At 50.0% G+C, this 21637-nt stretch overlaps 1 protein-coding gene across 2 annotated transcripts in view; it reads right to left on the bottom strand.

The window, feature by feature from the left end:
- The window catches only part of KLHL15 (kelch like family member 15), a 42499-nt gene extending 38172 nt beyond the window's left edge, over nucleotides 1–4327 (bottom strand). Inside the window, exon 1 of one of the 2 annotated variants that reach the window (XM_073667514.1) lies at nucleotides 4187–4327. The gene's annotated coding sequence lies outside the window, so the exon portion shown is untranslated. Of the gene's footprint in view, nucleotides 1–4012 lie in introns of both variants that reach the window. The other variant, XM_073667513.1, reaches the window with a different exon arrangement.
- Between the last annotated feature and the right edge of the window lie 17310 nt (nucleotides 4328–21637).

Here is a 21637-nt window from a genome sequence, read left to right as displayed (position 1 = left end):
TTTCCTGGTGTGGTCAGCTGGGAGCGTACAGCATGGGGACAGGCCCGGAAGCCCCTGCACACCGCTATACTGGGGGACACAGCAGCTCAGAGGATCACAGCTTTCCTGGTGTGGTCAGCTGGGAGCGCACAGCATGGGGACAGGCCCGGCTAGCCCGTCTGCAGCCAGGAGGCCCCTGCACACCGCTATACTGGGGGACACAGCAGCACAGAGGATCACAGCTTTCCTGGTGTGGTCAGCTGGGAGCGCACAGCATGGGGACAGGCCCGGCTAGCCCGTCTGCAGCCAGGAAGCCCCTGCACACCGCTATACTGGGGGACACAGCAGCACAGAGGATCACAGCTTTCCTGGTGTGGTCAGCTGGGAGGACACAGCATGGGGACAGGCCCGGCTAGTCCGTCTGCAGCCAGGAGGCCCCTGCACACCGCTATACTGGGGGACACAGCAGCTCAGAGGATCACAGCTTTCCTGGTGTGGTCAGCTGGGAGGACACAGCATGGGGACAGGCCCGGCTAGTCCGTCTGCAGCCAGGAAGCCCCTGCACACCGCTATACTGGGGGACACAGCAGCACAGAGGACCACAGCTTTCCTGGTGTGGTCAGCTGGGAGGACACAGCATGGGGACAGGCCCGGCTAGTCCATCTGCAGCCAGGAGGCCCCTGCACACCGCTATACTGGGGGACACAGCAGCACAGAGGATCACAGCTTTCCTGGTGTGGTCAGCTGGGAGCGTACAGCATGGGGACAGGCCCGGCTAGCCCGTCTGCAGCCAGGAGGCCCCTGCACACCACTATACTGGGGGACACAGCAGCACAGAGGATCACAGCTTTCCTGGTGTGGTCAGCTGGGAGAGCACAGCATGGGGACAGGCCCGGCTAGTCCATCTGCAGCCAGGAAGCCCCTGCACACTGCTATACTAGGGGACACAGCAGCACAGAGGATCACAGCTTTCCTGGTGTGGTCAGCTGGGAGCGCACAGCATGGGGACAGGCCCGCTAGTCCGTCTGCAGCCAGGAAGCCCCTGCACACCACTATACTGGGGGACACAGCAGCACAGAGGATCACAGCTTTCCTGGTGTGGTCAGCTGGGCGCGCACTGCATAGGGACAGGCCCGGCTAGCCTGTCTGCAGCCAGGAGGCCCCTGCACACCGCTATACTGGGGGACACAGCAGCTCAGAGGATCACAGCTTTCCTGGTGTGGTCAGCTGGGAGCGCACAGCATGGGGACAGGCCCGGCTAGTCTGTCTGCAGCCAGGAAGCCCCTGCACACCGCTATACTGGGGGACACAGCAGCACAGAGGATCACAGCTTTCCTGGTGTGGTCAGCTGTGAGCGTACAGCATGGGGACAGGCCCGGCTAGCCCGTCTGCAGCCAGGAGGCCCCTGCACACCACTATACTGGGGGACACAGCAGCACAGAGGATCACAGCTTTCCTGGTGTGGTCAGCTGGGAGAGCACAGCATGGGGACAGGCCCGGCTAGTCCGTCTGCAGCCAGGAAGCCCCTGCACACCGCTATACTGGGGGACACAGAAGCTCAGAGGATCACAGCTTTCCTGGTGTGGTCAGCTGGGAGCGCACAGCATGGGGACAGGCCCGGCTAGCCCGTCTGCAGCCAGGAAGCCCCTGCACACCACTATACTGGGGGACACAGCAGCACAGAGGATCACAGCTTTCCTGGTGTGGTCAGCTGGGAGCGCACAGCTAGTCCGTCTGCAGCCAGGAAGCCCCTGCACACCGCTATTCTGGGGGACACAGCAGCACAGAGGATCACAGCTTTATTGGTGTGGTCAGCTGGGAGCGCACAGCATGGGGACAGGCCTGGCTAGTCTGTCTGCAGCCAGGAAGCCCCTGCACAGCGCTATTCTGGGGGACACAGCAGCACAGAGGATCACAGCTTTCCTGGTGTGGTCAGCTGGGAGAGCACAGCATGGGGACAGGCCCGGCTAGTCCGTCTGCAGCCAGGAAGCCCCTGCACACCACTATACTGGGGGACACAGCAGCACAGAGGATCACAGCTTTCCTGGTGTGGTCAGCTGGGAGCGCACAGCATGGGGACAGGCCCGGCTAGCCCGTCTGCAGCCAGGAAGCCCCTGCACACCACTATACTGGGGGACACAGCAGCACAGAGGATCACAGCTTTCCTGGTGTGGTCAGCTGGGAGCGTACAGCATGGGGACAGGCCCGGCTAGTCCGTCTGCAGCCAGGAAGCCCCTGCACACCGCTATACTGGGGGACACAGCAGCACAGAGGATCACAGCTTTCCTGGTGTGGTCAGCTGGGAGAGCACAGCATGGGGACAGGCCCGGCTAGTCCGTCTGCAGCCAGGAAGCCCCTGCACACCGCTATACTGGGGGACACAGCAGCTCAGAGGATCACAGCTTTCCTGGTGTGGTCAGCTGGGAGCGCACAGCATGGGGACAGGCCCGGCTAGCCCGTCTGCAGCCAGGAAGCCCGTGCACACCACTATACTGGGGGACACAGCAGCACAGAGGATCACAGCTTTCCTGGTGTGGTCAGCTGGGAGCGCACAGCTAGTCCGTCTGCAGCCAGGAAGCCCCTGCACACCGCTATTCTGGGGGACACAGCAGCACAGAGGATCACAGCTTTATTGGTGTGGTCAGCTGGGAGCGCACAGCATGGGGACAGGCCTGGCTAGTCCGTCTGCAGCCAGGAAGCCCCTGCACAGTGCTATTCTGGGGGACACAGCAGCACAGAGGATCACAGCTTTCCTGGTGTGGTCAGCTGGGAGCGCACAGCATGGGGACAGGCCCGGCTAGCCCGTCTGCAGCCAGGAAGCCCCTGCACACCACTATACTGGGGGACACAGCAGCACAGAGGATCACAGCTTTCCTGGTGTGGTCAGCTGGGAGCGTACAGCATGGGGACAGGCCCGGCTAGTCCGTCTGCAGCCAGGAAGCCCCTGCACACCGCTATACTGGGGGACACAGCAGCACAGAGGATCACAGCTTTCCTGGTGTGGTCAGCTGGGAGCGCACAGCATGGGGACAGGCCCGGCTAACCCGTCAGCAGCCAGGAGGCCCCTGCACACCACTATACTGGGGGACACAGCAGCACAGAGGATCACAGCTTTCCTGGTGTGGTCAGCTGGGAGCGCACAGCATGGGGACAGGCCCGGCTAGCCCGTCTGCAATCAGGAAGCCCCTGCACACCGCTATACTGGGGGACACAGCAGCACAGAGGATCACAGCTTTCCTGGTGTGGTCAGCTGGGAGAGCACAGCATGGGGACAGGCCCGGCTAGTCCGTCTGCAGCCAGGAAGCCCCTGCACACCGCTATACTGGGGGACACAGCAGCTCAGAGGATCACAGCTTTCCTGGTGTGGTCAGCTGGGAGCGCACAGCATGGGGACAGGCCCGGCTAGCCCGTCTGCAGCCAGGAAGCCCCTGCACACCACTATACTGGGGGACACAGCAGCACAGAGGATCACAGCTTTCCTGGTGTGGTCAGCTGGGAGCGCACAGCATGGGGACAGGCCCGGCTAGCCCGTCTGCAGCCAGGAAGCCCCTGCACACCACTATACTGGGGGACACAGCAGCTCAGAGGATCACAGCTTTCCTGGTGTGGTCAGCTGGGAGCGTACAGCATGGGGACAGGCCCGGAAGCCCCTGCACACCGCTATACTGGGGGACACAGCAGCTCAGAGGATCACAGCTTTCCTGGTGTGGTCAGCTGGGAGCGCACAGCATGGGGACAGGCCCGGCTAGCCCGTCTGCAGCCAGGAAGCCCCTGCACACCGCTATACTGGGGGACACAGCAGCACAGAGGATCACAGCTTTCCTGGTGTGGTCAGCTGGGAGGACACAGCATGGGGACAGGCCCGGCTAGCCCGTCTGCAGCCAGGAAGCCCCTGCACACCACTATACTGGGGGACACAGCAGCACAGAGGATCACAGCTTTCCTGGCTGGGACTTGTTTGTGAGAGGCATCACGTGGGAGGAGCATTCGTCCATATATGGTAAAGCCGGTGCATCCAGCACACAATACTCACCTACGAGCCCGTCCACTGAAGGGATGCGTCCTGCACAGCCCAGCCGTGGCTGTAACATCCGGCCTGTGTACTCCACGCTCCGTGCCCGCCTCACAGTCACCTGCTCACCGCATCCCCACCGCACCCGTCCGCCTGCCAGCTCCGCTTTCCACCCAGACAGCAGCACCTTACTACCTGCGGCGTCCAGGCCAAGAAGCAGCTCCGGAAGTCATGTCACGCCACGGCACATTTCCATTGGTGGATTTTCAACCTGGACCTCTCTGATTGGCTGATTTATTTTTGTCTTCTTCGTCCTTTCCGTCGGGATAGACTTTCCCTCAGTAAATATGGCGGAAGACGCTCCTCCCCTCCGATTGGTGGAGCTGCAGGGCGGGGCGTACCGCATCATGTGCTGTGTGGCAGCCTGACCAGCCTGCTGGGACGGTCTGCGGGGCAGGTAGATGGTGGCTTTTTCATTTAGACCACGTTCACACGTTCAGTATTTTACCTCAGTATTTTTAAGCCAAAATCAGGAGTGGAGCAATCAGAGGTAAAGTATAATAGAAACACGTCACCACTTCTGGATTTATCACCTTCTACTGGATTTGGCAGAGAAATACTGATGTGAAGTAGTGACTGTGTGAACGTGGCCTTATATTGAGGGAGAAGATTTGCATTTAGCTATTGTTCCATAATTGCTAAAATATCAGATTTCTGGGTCCTGCAGGCGCATCACACTGACAGGTTCACCCCGCGCCCTCCCAGCAGTGGCAGCCACAGTTCCCCGATATACCACGTCACCAGGGGCTTCGGGATTATCCATCCCAGGGGCCCCTCTTCACTTCCGATGCTTTGCTGCATACCACCTGGAGGTGTCCTGTTACCATTTTGGGTCCATACGATTTTCCGTTCTCTGTCTTCCATGGTTTGGGAGGCAAAGTGATCAAAAAATAGCAGTTCTGACTTTGAAATTTTGTTGTGGTGTTCAGTGTATGGGATTAATATCTGTATATTTTGTTAGTTCTCACATTTACGTCTGCGGCGATAACAAATATGTTCATTTTTACATTTTAATGACCTTTTGGGAAAAGAAGGATGAGATAAGGTTTTATTTACGTTTTGTTAGTCCCCCTAGGGGACTTATAACTGTGATTACTTGTATATTATTTATTTTACTCACTTATATAGCGCCATCATATTCCACAGCACTTTAAAAGACAATATCATCACTGTCCCCATTGGGGCTCACAATCTAAACATCAGTATATCTGTGGAATGTGGGAGGAAATCAGAGAACCCAAAGGAAACCCACACAAACACAGGGAGAACATACAAACTCCTTGCAGATGTGGTCCTTGGTGGGTTTTGAACCCAGGACCCCAGTGCTGCAAAGCTACAGTGCTAACCATCATGCTGCTTACTGCAATGTTGCAGAGTATTGTAAGATTACCACTCTCTGAGCTCCATAGATATACAAACATGGCAGACGTGTGGCTTACTGTAGGACTTAGATTGCCATGACTACGTTCTCCCATTTCCAACCTCTAAAACGCTATTGTTGTGATTGGAGCTTGCTTTGTTCACAGCAGTTACACATGTGTGCTGGCTGTGTAACACAGCTGTCATGTTATTCTGTATGTGGCGGGCTCAGCTCCTAACCTCACTCCATACATACAGTGTGCACATTGCCGCGTGGGTCCCCCAGATGCTGTGGGCCATGGCGCTTGAGGACCTTCCTTAGGATAAGTCATCAGTATGAGATCGGTGGGGGTCTGATACCCGACACCCATACCAATCAGCTGATATCTGCTCTGGCTGTGGCTAGATGTAAGCAGTGTACATGACTTAGGCCATATTCTGACTCCAGAACTAGGCTGAGTGTGTGGGGCGCTTGAGAGGCCTTTTCTGTGGCTCTCCATGTACCTTTACTCACTAAGTGATTTCGTCAGATAGCTTGAACTCGACTACAGGAGGCACGTGAGGAATCCAGGAGAAGGTTTATTTCCAGCTGAATTCTTGTAGTTATGCACAATTATACTAGGTAAAAAGAACTTATTCTGAAACTGAGATGCAGACACATGAGCTTCTTAACATAGCTGGCATACAGAATAAGGCCACGGCCCCACTATCAGTATTTGGTCAGTATTCAGTTTTTCTCAGGAGCGGGAGCCAAAACCAGGAGTGGGTAATAATTCAGAATTGATACACTTGTTATTATTATACCTTTTCTCTGATTGTTCCTCATCTGGTTTTGGATCCCACTCCTGAGAAAAAATACTGATTGAATACTGATAGTGGGGCCATGGCATAAGGAAGAAGAAGAGAGACATTACTGACATTAGAGTCGCATGGAGAGAAGGGAGGGCAACTTCTAAAACAAGCAAACACTATTGCAAAGCAGCATAACAACAACTCAGTGATAATACAATACTGTATGATTTCCAGGTTATGGGAAATGGCCATGTTCACACGTTCAGTATTTGGTCAGTATTTTACATCAATATTTGTAAGCCAAAACCAGGAGTGGAACAATCAGAGGAAAACTATAATAGAAACACATCACCACTTCTGTATTTATCACCCACTCCTGGTTTTGTCTTACAAATACTGATGTAAAAAACTTACCAAATAATGTGTGCACGTGGCCCAGCCCAGTACTACAGATCAGCTTCTATTCAAGTGAAGGGAAAATGAACTGCAGCTCTGGGCAGAGGCCTCTACACAGAGTACGTAGCTGCTGTACTCCTCTGTGTTCATTACTTACATCCAGCTGCTGCCAGAGCAGATTTCAGTGGGGCTGCTGGTTGTCGGCCTCCCACCCATCTCATAGTGATGACTTATCCTCCAAATAGATCATCAGTTGTTTAGTCCCTGACGACCTCTATAAATGACTGGTTCCATCCTGTTTGTTTTGAAGGGCGCTGCTCCTCTGCGTCCTGGCTTCCTGCTAGCTGCGGGGCGGTCACTTCTGCTTGATTGATAGTTTGGACCAGCAGTATTGTTGCGCTGGTGGCCTGAACTTAGTGCTCTTATAGCCCTTTAAGTTACACATGGCTTGATTTAGGCTTGGACTAGAAGAATGACACTACTCAGAGCAGTCAGCTCAGATAAGTTTGCTAGGATCAATTGGCAAAAAGAGCTAGAAAGTAATAGGGACAGATTAGCTTTATACGAAACAGTTACGTTTTCCATGCAGTTAAGAAGTTCTGACAAGATTTTTTGGAAATTCCATGAACTGGAGGCTGTCTTGCAGATTAGTAAAAAAAAAAGACGACTGCACAGAATAGGGAAAACAATTGTAGTTAATAGGACAATAGAAGCCAAAGGGTAATTAGGGTTTCAGTGAAGCAGAATGGTAATAACAACTTACATTCAGAAGGACCAAAAAGTTGAAATACAACTTGGAAGCTGTGCTCTTTTTCTCCACAAGAGGGCAGCAGCAGCAAAATCCAGGACAGAAAGTAATACTTTTATCTCTCCAGGATAGAGTATTCCATCTGCAAGTTCCAGAATCCCTGCGGAAATATCACAGAGTCCAGGCAAGTCCATGGAGGATCCTGGGGAAAGATAGAATCCAAGACAAGAGGAGGACGTGGGGATCCTCCATCCCTCAGGCACTTACAAGCTTATCACAGACATGTAAATGCCTGGAGCATTTCGCTGCTCTTACATTACATTGGGTTGCAGTTAAAACCACATCAAAATCTCATTTTTAAAACCATGTGCATTTTTACTGCAATTTGCTTTGGTTTTGCTATGGCGATTGGCCACTTTTTACAGGTAAACACATTTTATTTTTCATAAAATCACATTTTACATTCAAAATTCTGATCTGCGTAACCCCCCCCAAGGGTCTGTTTACATGGGATGTTTTTGACCACCTGGTCAAAACTGCATCAAAAAACATGTACAGTGTTTTCATGAGTTTGTGTGGTTTTGTGATGCTTTTTTAATGTGAACATGTAAAATAAATGTTTTACCTGTAAAAACATCATTACTGCATTGGCACAAAACAGTGTCAATCAGTGAAAAATCCGCAGCAATTAGCAATTTTTAATGCAGTTCCAATAGCATTTTAAATTTTTTTCAATTGAACCAGTCCTAGACAAAATTGGCCATAATATTACATGGTCTAGAAAGCAACAACTTTGGAAGAAGTCCTGAAGAGGTATGGCCAATTACTGAGAATAATTGCCTTCAGTTTTGGCTAATGAATAGGGTTGACAAGTTTTTATGAAATTCTCAGTTTAATCATTGGAAGTCCCAATGTACAGAGAATATAGGGGCTTGGAGACACCAATGGCTGTATAATCCTAATATTAATCCATTAGGGTTCAATCAGATGTCCGTGGATCTCAGTCTGATTTCGGAACGCAGAGCACGGACTGTCCGCGAGTCTCCGAACCTGAGTGTGATGGCCTCATATAAATATGTGAAGCTGTGATTCTTCGGTCAGGAGACCAGCAACCAGTCTGTGCTTTGCTTTTCGTGATCAGGCCAAGATCCACGAACATCTGCATGAATCCTTAAAACCCGTGTGATTTTTCGCTTTTGCTCAATAGTTTTTTTCCTATTCTACCAAGAGCCATAACTTTACATTTTTTCTGTCCACATAGACATATGAGGACTTGTGTTTTTAGAGACAAGTTGCAGTTTTGAATGACATAAGTCATTTTACCATACAATGTGCGGAAAAATTAGTAAAAAAATCCATGAAATCAGAAAAAAAAATATATATATATTTTTTATTCTATTAAGCCCAGGCAGCACACCAGCAACCATTCCACTCAGAAATTGACAGTGGCATTTAAATGGTTAAACAGCATAAATCGGAGCAAGGTCTGGTCGCTGCTTTAAGGCTAGGTACACGTTTGTATTTGTGCACTTAGCCTACATTATACATGGGGAGCCTTTTCTGATGTAAAACTGTAACCCATCCCCTGTAGATTGTGAGCTCTCGCTGGCAGGGTCCTCGCTCCTCCTGTACCAGTGGTTGATTTGTATTGTTCAAAATTTATTGTAATTGTTTGTGCTTTGTATATCCCTTTCACATGTAACGCGCAATAGAATGAATGGCGCTATAATAATAAATAATAATAATGTTGCAAAAGGAGACCATTCTAAAGATGGGGACCGAAAAAGTGAAGAGGAACATCACACCGGTTTTACTATCAATGTATAGTGTGGTGTGGCATAATATACGGTATAATACTGTATAATATACGGTATCAAAACCCCTCTAGTCTTCATTCAAGTTACACTAACAGCTCGGTGTTACACTGATTTGATGGTGGAACTTTCCAAAGTGTTCTATAAGCCATTTTTCAACACAACACTAGGCTGCATGTTGCCCGTGGTACTGTGAGCATCCTGTGTGGCCTAAATGTGCTACCATGTCCTGCAGAGTCTCTGGACTTGTCTCATGTCAAGCACACCAGGGATTAAGAAACAATCATTGGTTGGCATTTGCAAAGGGAGCTGTCAGCAGCAGATCTTGATGATTTGTGTGCCCATGTGATGTTTATCGTGGTAGAACATTCCTCAGACAAACAATAACCTCACTGATAACATGCCAAGGCATGTTCTGTGCTTGACACTCATACTCGATACTGAAAAAAATCGATGTTTTGAAAATTTTGTTTCAATTTCACCACATGGGCTGCTAGAGTGGGATAACATTAAGGGGTTTGTCCTGTCAAAATTGATAAGTCTGCAGTTACTCTGTGTCTGCAGACTTTCGAATCCCCCCAGTGCTCGCACTGTGCGCTGCGGGGATTCACCAGTTTCTGAGCCGGAACAGGACTGCATGTATAAGTTATACATATTCCCGGGCAGTGCGTGCGGCCTCGCTTCCACTTGTATGGAGTTAGGCCGCACCCTACTGGGCAGCCGCTTCACTAGACGAGACGCGGCCTTGCTTAATACAAGTGTATGGAGCAAGGCCATGCCCACTGGATGGGCTCTGGCTGGCAGTATGTATAACTTTTTGTACCTGGTTACTAAGGTCAGAGAGGAAATAGTGGAGCAATTGTTGGTACTAGGACACTATAGATGGTGGATGTTGAACATGACCCATTTACATGTTTTTGGTGGCCATCTGGGTATCGACAAAACCCAAGAACAGCTTATGCGAAGGTTCTATTGATCTGGAAGTCACAGAGAAATCCTAAGGTATTGCAAGTCCTGACCCACCTGTCAGTTAACCTCTCCCACTTCTCACTTCCGAAATTCCCTTCTGCTGCTACCCATCATAGAGGTACAGTTTGAGTGAATTGCCATGGACCTGGTCGGCCCCCTTGTTAAGCCTACTCATGGGCATCAATATATTTTGGTTGTCCTCGACTATACTACGCGATACTAAGAAGCGGTTCCTCTGAGAAATTCTTCCACGAAAACTGTAACCCGTGAGTTGGTCCACATCTTTGCTTGGAAAGGACTACCAAGGGAAATCCTGACCGACCAAAGAACATCCTTTATGAGTAAGGTGGTGAGGGAACTGTGTAAGGCCTTGCAAAATACACAACTGAAGACATCGGTTTACCATCCCCAGACAGACGGCCTTGTGGAAAGGTTCAAGAAAACTCTAAGGAGTATGCTTATAAGGTCATAGAAAAGGATGGGCGAGACTGGGACTGTCCCCTCTCATATCTTTTATTCTCTGTCTGGGAGGTTCAACAAGCTTCTACCCGATTCTCTCCATTTGAACTCCTGTATGGCCGACATCCGCTGGTTCTCCTTGATATAGCAAACGAAACCTGGGAAGCCGAGGTCACACCCCATCAGAGTATCATCGAACACATCACCCAGGTGCAGCAGAGGGTTGTGAAGGTAATGCCCATCATAAAGGAACATCTCCAGGCCCAAGAGGCTCAGTGTCAGGTCTACAATCGATCAGTCAGGGTGAGTCAGTTCAGCCCCGGGGATCAAGTCCTCGTGCTTATTCCCACGGTAGAGAGTACATTTTTGGCTAAATGGTAAGGCCCCTATCAGGTGGTAGATAAGCTGGGTGAAGTGAACTACAAGGTTCTTCAACCGGGAAGTTGTAAGCTGTATCAGGTCTACCACTTAAATCTTATAAAGTAATGGCACGACATGTTTGCTGGTCAAGACAGAAGGGGACATTGAAGGTGTCACAATAGCAGAGATGCTGTCGAAGACCCCAAAACAGCAGTGTCGGGAATTGCTGCAGATGTTCCCAGATATGTCGAAGTGTACAGATGTCATAGAACATGAGGTTCTGACGGAACACCATGTGCGGGTGAACTTGAAGCCCTACCGGATTCCCGAGGCCCAGCAAGAACTGATCTCCAAGGAAGTGAAGCGTATTCTGAATCTCGGAGTCATTAAGGAATCTAAGAGAGCGTGGTCTAGCTTCATTGTTCCAAAACCCGATGGAGAATGGAGATTCTGTAATGATTATGTAGCATCGGCGTCTCTGCCCCCTGCCAGGCAGAGACGCCGTCCCTCTCACCTCCCCGCTCCCCACGCGGTGTCCTCCTGCGCTCCTCTTCCTGCTGCTGCCGGCGCGCGCAACTTCCCGGGCACTGTGCTTAGGGCGCGCGCTCCCCTTCTCTTAAAGGGGCCGCGCGCACCGTCCTAAGGAGTCCCCGGCCAATAGCCGGAGGACCTCCCATATATAAGGCACCTCCTCCAAAATGGAGGTGCCCGAGCAATGTTGTTGCACAGTATACTTACCTCTGCTTCAGCCCTCAGGTCCAGTTGCCAGCCTGACTACTGTTCCAGTCCGCCAGTCTGACTACTCTCCAGCCCGACAGTCTGTCTTCCGTTCAACCCGCCAGTCTGTCTATGGGCAAGTCCGCCTGCTTACCAGGAAGCACCTGCCAGTTACCTGCCTGCTACCTGCCGTGCCTGCTAGCCCGCTACCTGGGAGCACTCGCCTGTTACCTGCCTGTTACCTGATAGCCTACCTGGAGGCTCTGCTGTCACTTGCCGTGACCACCCGTCTGCTAACCTAGAGACTTCAGCCTGCTCTGCCGTCACGTGCCGCGACCACCCGTCTACTAACCCAGAGACTTCTGCCTGCTTGTTGTGCCCGTCCGCTATATCGGTCAGTCCCTGTCTTCTGACCCGTGGGAGCCACCTGCTCTCTTACAAGGTCATCCCCAGAGCAGCACCTGGTCCCTCTGCTCGGTCCCTCCCTGGTCACGGAGTCATTAGCCACTGTACGACCAGGGTCGGTCTGAGTTGATACTTAGTTACGCCCCTCTGGGTCCCTCCTTGCACCGAGGCACAGAGGTTCCACCACCCGGATCCGTAACAGATTATTAGAACTGAACGAAGTCTCCAAGTTCGATGCATATCCGATACCACGTGTCGATGAGCTGATTGAGAGACTTGGGCCAGCAAGACAAAACCACCTTGGATCTAACAAAGGGATATTGGCAAATACCCAAGCAAAGGAGAAAAGGCTTTCTCTACGCCCAACGGATGTTTCCAATATGTCCGGATGCCGTTTGTACTGCATGGAGCTCCGGCCACCTTCCAGAGGGCCATGGACCGGACCCTTGCACTCCATAAGAACTACGCCGCTGCATACTTGGACGATATTGTAATCTTCAACCCAGATTGGGGAAGTCATCTGTAAAAGGTCCAAGCGGTGTGGTTACGCTCGCGCCCGGACAGACTGGCGTGAGCGTGATTAGTGATCCCACTGTACCATGAACCGAGGAGTGACTGGAGGGGCTTAACTAAGTATCAACCCGATCAGACCAAGGTCACACGGCGGCTCAGTCGACTCTGTGAACCAGGGAGGAACCGAGCTGAGGGACCAGGTGCTACTCCAGGTCAGACCCCGGTCACAGCTGTTGACCCACACCGGGGAATGCAGGAACAGGCAGGTTAGCTGGTATGCAGACAGGTGGGCACTGGCAGGCACGGCTGGTATGAAGGCAGGTGGGTACTAGCAGGCACAGCTGGTATGAAGGCAGGCGGGTGCTGACAGGCACGGCTGGAATGCAGACAGGCAGATACTGGCAGGTATGAACGCAGGCTGGATAGGGACCAGTACAGACTGGGATACAGGAACAGAGCCGCAGGTGAGTTGGACTAGCAGAGCAAAACCGCAGGAGCGGTGAACAAGTAGAGCGGAGCAAAACCGCCGGTGCGGTGAACAAGCAGAGCGGAGCAAAACCGCCGGTGCGGTGAACAAGCAGAGCAGAGCGTAACCGCAAGTGCGGTGAACAAGCAGAGCAGTGTGGAACCACCGGAGCGGTGAACAAGCAGAGCAGAGCGGAACCGCAGGTGCGATAAACAAGCAGAGCGGAACCGCAGGTGCGGTAAACAAGCAGAGCAGAGCGGAACCGCTGGTGCGGTAAACAAGCCGAGCAGAGCGGAACCGCAGGTACGGTAAACAGGCAGAGCAGAGCGGAACCGCAGGTGCGGTAAACAAGCAGAGCAGAGCGGAACCACAGGTGCGGTAAACAAGCAGAGCAGAGCGGAAGCGCAGGTGCGGTAAACAAGCAGAGCAGAGCGGAACCGCAGGGGCGGTAAACAAGCAGAGCAGAGCAGAACCGCAGGTGCGGTAAACAAGCGAAGCAGAACGGAACCGCTGGAGCGGTAAACAAGCAGAGCAGAGAGGAACCGCAGGTGCGGTAAACGAGCAGAGCGGAACCGCAGGTGCAGTAAACAAGCGGAGCAGAGCGGAACCGCCATAGCGGTGAACAAGCAGAGCAGAGCGGAGCCGCAGGTGCGGTAAACAAGCGGAGCAGAGCGGAAGGTGAAAGCAGACAGGACAGGGCTCTGTTCACATGGAACAGACTGAAAGATACAGGAAGATAGCTAGTACACAGGAGGTAAATACGGAGGCAGGGAAACAGAACGAGCAGAACCAGATACACACAAGGTACTTGCAATGAAGTAGCGAGTGGACACAAAACTCACAAACAGAAGTACAGAGACAATGAGTTGGAGTTAGGTGCAGGTTCAGACACTGCAGGAAAAGGGAAGGTACAAACATGGAAACAAACAAGAAACGGGTTAAGACACTGTTCAGACAGGAACTGAAACAGAAACAAGATATAGAAACAAGCCTGGGAACTCAGGCCCCAGGGTGGCGGAAACTGACAGGTAACAGGCCTGGGTATACAGCCCCCAGGGTGGCAGAACAGACAGGTAACAGGCCTGGGTATACAGCCCCCAGAGTGGCGGAACAGACTAGATACAGGACAGGACCTGGCAATTCTGTTGCAAGGACAAACTGAGAGAAAGTGTTGCTCAGGCACCTCCTACTGGGTGGAGGGGGTTTAAGTATCCAGTGACTCACAGCAATAGGCTGGGGACGCATTAGGACTGTGCACACAGTAGCTATAAGAAACAAGCAGAAAGCCGCGCCAACGCCCTAAGCAATCAGACAAGAGACATGGACAGAGCGGGTACTGGAGCAAAGAGTGCAGCATGGACTGACAGGTAAGATTGCGGTCTTGCATGTTGGGAGGTGGTGCACCATGCAAGCACGCCGCCAGGGATGTTACAGGTGTTCACTGCTCTCAGGAAGGCGGGGTTTTCTATAAATCCCAAAAAATGTGCCATGGGGAAAGATGAGGACAAATACCTGGGATAGGTAGAGGTAGAGGCGAAATCAAACCCCAGATCAATAAAGTCGATGCAATCCAGAACGGACTTCGACCTCTCTCAAAAAACAGCATCTCTGTTTTTTGCAGCGTCTCTGCCTTCTGCCTCTCTTCCCCGGCAGAAATGCCGACCATTTTACCGCCACGGCACCCGGCCGGAGTGTCCCGCTCCTCCCTCTTCCGGCTCTGATGCTGGCCGCGGTATGCATACATTGTGCGCACTCCTTGTCTCTTTAAAGGGGCGTGCAAGCCACCCTAAGGTGTACACAGCCAACTGCTGGAGAATACTTAATATTTAAGGCACCTCCTCCAAAATGGAGGTGCCTGTGCAACCTTGTAAGTTTGTTCATAACACTCTTGTTAGTTCTCAGGTCCCAGTGCTTGTATACCAGTATACCTGCCTATCTATCAGCGGTGCCTGCCTGTCTATCAGCCATGACTGCCTGCCTATCTATCAGCTGTGCCTGCCTGCCAACAGTACCCGCCTTCCTGTCTGTCAGCCATGCCCGCCTGCCTGTCTCTGCCATGCCAGTCTGCCAGTCCACGTTCACCAGCCTGCCTATACTTCAGTCGTGTCAACCTGTACCTGTCTGCCTGTGAGTCTGGCGTACCTGTCACTATACCAGCAGTGTCAGCTTTTCTACCGTTACTGGCCGTGTCTGCACCTGTATGCCTGTGAGTCTGGCGTACCTGTCACTATACCAGCAGTGTCATCTTATTTACCGTTCGTGGCCGTGTCTGCCTCCTGTCCCTTGGGGGTAAACTGCCATCCACCTGAGGTCAGTCCTGGAGTAGCATCTGGTCCCCCTCCTTCATCTCTCCTCGGATCGCAGAGTCATCAAGCCGCCGTACATCCGAGGTCAGACTTGGTGAGGTCCGTAGTCACGCCCCTCCTGGCTCTCCTCGGGCAACGGCACAGTGGTTCCGCCACCTTGCCCGTTACAGTAGCTCTAGGTAAGCAGCCGGTCCTGGTAGCTCCCAACTTTAAGAAGGAATTTGTACTTCAAAAGGACACCTCAGAAGTCAGATTAGGAGCGATCCTTTCTCAGGAATTACACAAAGAGGAGCATCCTGTTCTCTACCTAAGTAGGAAACTGTTGTCAGGTGAGAAGCATTATTCCATTGTAGAAAGCGAATGTTTGGCCATAAAGTGGGCGGTGGACACATTGTAATACTATCTCTTGGGGTGAAAATATAAATTAGTGTCAGACCATGCCCCACTTAGGTAGATGAGGGAGAAAAAAATGGAAAAATGCTTGCGCTACCCGCGGGTTTCTAGTCCTGCAGGATTTCCACTTCCATGTGGAACATAAAGCCGGGAAGTTACATGGTAATGACGATGCTCTCTTTCGAGAATCACGTGTCTAGTGGTAGAAGGTGCCATGCCCCACGGCTTTTGGCAGAGGGGGGGGGTATGTAAGGTGGCTGCCGGACAAATAGTGGATAGGAGATATGTACCACAGAGTTGCATGTCCTCTGTGATATAAACCCGGAGTAATGCTTTAGTATACATAGTACTAAGAAGGGTTAATCAGCCATGTTAGGTCCAGCTCTAATTGTGAGCAGCTGAAGAGTTAGGGTGGGTAGTCTACTCACCATATCTCCACCCCTGGGTGTGGTTCACATTTGAAAATTGGACCTGTTTATTTGACACATAATGCTATGTATGGAGGTGAGTAGATCTCCTGGATTATGTGGCTTTGCAAAAAGACTAAGAAGCTGGACTCTAAGCCAAGAAGGCATACCCACACTATTGTATGAATTGTTTACTTTGTTTCACTTTGTGCTGGACAATGGCTGTATTTAAGTTTTTCCAGTGATGTGGTTTATGAGGACTGAAATTAACCAGTCGGACTTTAAATAGAAACGGTTCCTGTGATACCTCAGATCACTCCCAAGTGAGTAACATTGTTACAATATATACTGTATATAGTTGTGGTCAAAATTTTGAGCTGTTTAGGGGACCTTCAATCAGAAACTTCTTAAGATTCATGCTTCCATTTATAGGGTACTGCATGAAAGTTTTGTGGATTATGGTTAGAAATGCAATCAGAATTATCTTCTATTTTAGATTCAATGGAAGAATAGGGAGCCTTGTAACTGTGCTATAATTTTCGGGCCATGGCTCCCTAATTAATTATTATGAGAGTGAGGGCTATTTTTGACTCTTTATATTCAAGTGTTATGTTACTATTCAAACTTCTCTGAACTATTCACATATCTTGCATCTGTACACTTCTCACACAGTCTAGAACTCAGATTATTGTACCTGCTCTACGTTTGCAATTTTCTACCTAGTAGCTAATCATTACCTTCCTTTGTTGGTTTCTTGAATTGAAAATACTTTTAATGGACTCAAAACACTCCAAAAATATTACATCTCTGTCTTCCTTCTTGTAGCAAAGCATACTTCTGCTACATATAGTCTGTTCTCCTCCTCATTGACACTATACAATCTCGTATATACAGTAAGTCAATACTTATGAGACGCCAGTGATTCACGTGCTGTACCAGCTTGTGACCAATGCATCCAATTACTGGCCATAGTGATTATGTGTAATAATAAGCAGTGAATTCCCTGAAGAACCCTTGCAGGATGTGCCATTAATAAGGAAGGACTGATATCTGCAGGCAAGGCAAAATGAAGCGGAACCAAATTGTGCTGGTAGATTTGCACGGGGATCGACTTCGGGTGCTGGACCTGATCAGGTGACCCACAGGAAGGACTCCCTTGATATAAAAGCCCTGCTCGCCAAACCGCAGGCAGATTCGGTGCCAAGCAAGAGAGGGAAGCAGATGTGCTCCAGAGATGCCGCTGAGACCAACGAGACAGGCATCAGCGGGAAGTCTGCGCCACCCAGGTGCCAGTCACCACCTGGCGAGGTCTGGATCCCCAGCAGGAGAACTCCAAGTTCCGTCTAAGCTCGTCAGGACCAGGATCCGAACCCTGCACTGGTTAAGCCTCCAAGACCCGGCGTCGCCTGTCACGAGCTGAGGTCTTGTCCTCTCCGCCCCAAGCCTAAGAAACTTTAGGATTTCAGGTTGGGAGCGGGCCGGTTGGTGCGTGGGAGTCTCAATGGGCTTTGATAGACTACGTCAGAGAGAGACTTGCGGCCTAGCTGGAAAACCCTGTGACCCCCGCTAGGGCCAGATCATGATAGAGAACTTAAAGCTCACCTATCAGCAGGATTGTGCTTAGTAAACCACATACACTGTCAGGTGGACGACATTACACTGAGTAAAATGATACATTTGTTGATGAAATCTGTCCAGTGCTTCTTTTATAATCTTTATTTTCATTTCTGCCGTAATAATATGCTTGTGCTCTGGGGCGGGACTTTAGGGAGGGGCTGTAACTGGTGCTCTCATTATGTATGCCTATCTCTGGCCTCTGACAGGTCACTGTGCTCTCAGTGACCTGCCTACACACGTGGTCAAATTTGTTGGTACCCCTCGTTTAATGAAAGAAAAACCCACAATGGTCACCGAAATAACTTGAATCTGACAAAAGTAATAATAAATTAAAAATCTATGAAAATGAACAAATGAAAGTCAGACATTGCTTTTCTGCTTCCACTGAATTAAAAAAAAAATTAAACTCATGAAATAGGCCTGGACAGAAATGATGGTACCCCTGAAAATAATGTGACAAAAGGGACATGTTTAATCAAGTTGTGTCCACTAATTAGCATCACAGGTGTCTACAATCTTGTAATCAGTCAGTGCGCCTGTATATAGGGCTACAGATACTCACTGTGCTGTTTGGTGACATGGTGTGTACCACACTCAACATGGACCAGAGAAAGCAAAGGAAAGAGTTGTCTCAGGAGATTAGACAGAAAATTATAGACAAGCATGTTAAAGGTAAAGGTTATAAGACCATCTCCAAGCAGCTTGATGTTCCTGTGACTACAGTTGCACATATTATTCAGAAATTTAAGATCCATGGGACTGTAGCCAACCTCCCTGGATGTGGCCGCAGGAGGAAAATTGATGACAAATCAAAGAGACGGATAATACAAATGGTAACAAAAGAGCCCAGGATAACTTCTAAAGAGATTAAAGGTGAACTTCAAGCTCAGGGGACATCAGTGTCAGATCGCACCATCAGTCATTGTTTGATCCAAAGTGGACTTCATGGGAGACGACCAAGGAGAAAATCATTGTTGAAAAAAAATCATAAAAAAGCCAGAATGGAATTTACCAAACTACATGTTGACAAGCCACAAAGCTTCTGGGAGAACGCCCTATGGACAGATGAGACAAAAATGGAAGTTTTTGGCAAGGCACATGATCTCTATGTTCACAGACGGAAAAATGAAGCCTATCAAGAAAAGAACACTGTCCCTACTGTAAAACATGGAGGAGGCTCTGATATGTTCTGGGGCTGCTTTGCTGCATCTGGCACAGGGTGTCTTGAATCTGTGCAGAGTACAATGAAATCTCAAGACTATCAAGGGATTCTAGAGAGAAATGTGCTGCCCAGTGTCAGAAAGCTTGGTCTCAGTCGCAGGTCATGGGTCTTGCAACAGGGTAATGACCCAAAACACACACCTGAAAACACCCAAGAATGGCTAAGAGGAAAACATTGGACTATTCTGAAGAGGCCTTCTATGAGACCTGACCTAAATCCTATTGAGCATCTTTGGAAAGAGCTGAAACATGCCGTCTGGAAAAGGCAACCTTCAAACACAAGACAACTGGAGCAGTTTGCTCATGAGGAGTGGGCCAAAATACCTGTCGAGAAGTGAAGAAGTCCCATTGACAGTTACAGGAATCGTTTGATTGCAGTGATCGCCTCAAAAGGTTGTTCAACAAAATATTAAGTTACTAGATGGAGGCCCGATGCTATCGGATCGGGAGGGCGATAATTTCACGCCGCTCTCTGCCTGCTCACGCCGCGCTCTGCCTGCTCACGCCGCGCTCTGCCTACTCACGCTGCGCTCTGCCTGCTCATACCGCTATGCCATGCTGCCCTGCCTGCTGATGCCACCTGACACCGCTCTGCCCTGCTCCTTTTCCCTGTTCCTGTATCACGTCTTCTCAGACCAATCATTCAGTATAATAATAATATTGTTGTATCAGGATCTAGTGCTTTAGTAAGCTCTGAATTGTACAGGTGCAGAGCTGAGTTTGTCATTTGGTTCTGTGACGTCACTGCGTAAGACTACAGGGAATCCTACTGTCTCATAGATCTTATAGTACAAAGGTTGTCTGCTGCAATTCTGCCTGAGGAATCCCTGACATTAGTTATGGCGGTCAGTGAATCATTCGGCTGATCCCGGTGGCGTGTACGGCGTGTTCGTGACGGTGTTCCGCTGGAGGTACAGCGCAAGAGGTTGGTACCACCAGCGGTTTCCATATTGAGACACCCATCACTTGGGTGTGCCAATATGGCAGTTGGTGAACTTCCGCCGCTTGAAATTCTGGGATTCGGACACATCTGGACGGAACAGGATGTGAAGACATTACAAGGTAAGTTTATATTAAGAAGAGTACCATCATTTCTGTCCAGGCCTATTTCATGAGTTAATTTTTTTTTTTAAATTCTGTGGAAGCAGGGCTGAAGAGCAATGTCTGACTTTCATTTGTTCATTTTCAGAGATTTTTAATTTATTATTACTTTTGTCAGATTCAAGTTATTTCTGTGACCATTGTGGGTTTTTCTTTCGTTAAAGGAGGGGTACGAACAATTTTGACAATGCGCAGTAGCATTTTTCGGTTGCCGAGAGATGCTACTTCGCACGTGCGGGCGCCATTTTGCTTTTCGAAAAAGAATTTGGGTGCAGCAATATGATGCCGCGCATGCGCGGTAGCATCTCTCAGCAATCAAGAAATGCTACTGCGCAAGCGCGGGCGGCGGATGCCATATTGCTGCAGGCAATTTTCTTTTTCCTGTAGCAAAATGGCACCCGGCTAATTGCTGGACACGGAGTCTCAGGTGATCACTATGCCTGAGGCGTTTTTCCAGAGTCACTTTCCCCAATTTGCTCACTCCAGAAGAGAACACACCATCCGACTGGTGGAGGTTAATCAACTGCCTATCCCAGTAGCGGGAGTAGTGTGGATGTTTGTGCGGGTGTGAGAGTGTGAACTGTAATAGCAGAAGAAGAGCATTAGAACCCTGTATGTTTTGCCTGGCTGAGCAGAGAGCAGGGGCAGACAGGGAGACTCTGTGTGTTGTTAAGCAGACTGCTGTGTGAGAGGTAGGAAGCTGAGTCTGAGGAGAAATGTGAGGATTGAACTTCTGTTAGACTCTCTCCACAAGCTTTCCTGTGGGGGTTGTTAACCCCTGTCCCTAGGGAAGCTGTGTACCTGCTTAAGAATGAGTGCTGAGCTGGGGAAAGCTGTGTGGCTCTTTGGAGTTTTGTGGAAGTCAATGCGGAGTGGACTAGAGACTTTGTGCTGAACGGGCTAAGTGGCGAGGATTCGGAAAGAGACAAAGGATACCATTTCTGTGACGAAGCGCGTGGTCGGTGGCCTGGGAAACAGTGAGTGACCGCGAGAGGAGAGACGGGTCCGGTGCCATTCACATTGAGAGGATACTGACAAGCCCTGGTGAAGAGTTCTTCCCGGACCGTAACCTGAGGCTACAGGACTAAAGTCCCCGGCGTGTGGGCTTGGCCTCAGTCGACAAAACAAGGAAAAGTTGTTTTTATTTGGCGCCAAAGTTTTTCGGGACTGGCTGCAGCCACCACGAATCACAGGCCTGTGAAAGACCATATCTGAGGTTAACGGTACCGTAGCTTTAAGATACCCGGGTATCCCTATTCTAGGGGTATTAGAACAATTGGTGTAGTATCATGTATTGATATTGTTAATTTTGGTAGGTTTGTACTTAGTGTGCCATTTCAGGGATTCCCATAGAACACTCTCACTAGATTGACACTGTGTTTAGGTAAAATTGATCCAGATCTTTAGTGTAACTCACATAACCTGGGAACCTTGGGATTGGCACATTGATTTTAGCTTTTGCTGAGAGTGTGTAACTATTAGAGATAGTGTCCTAGGGGGAACTTGAGACTGATTCATTTTATACTGAATCGTAGTCTAACCC

This window comes from Phyllobates terribilis, unplaced genomic scaffold (assembly GCF_046119375.1).
Source record: "Phyllobates terribilis strain yellow unplaced genomic scaffold, ASM4611937v1 Scaffold_2__4_contigs__length_985480577, whole genome shotgun sequence".
Classification (NCBI taxonomy): Eukaryota; Metazoa; Chordata; class Amphibia; order Anura; family Dendrobatidae; genus Phyllobates; species Phyllobates terribilis.
The sequence above is the reverse complement of the archived record's forward strand: the minus strand, read 5'-3'. Positions and strand labels throughout refer to the sequence as shown.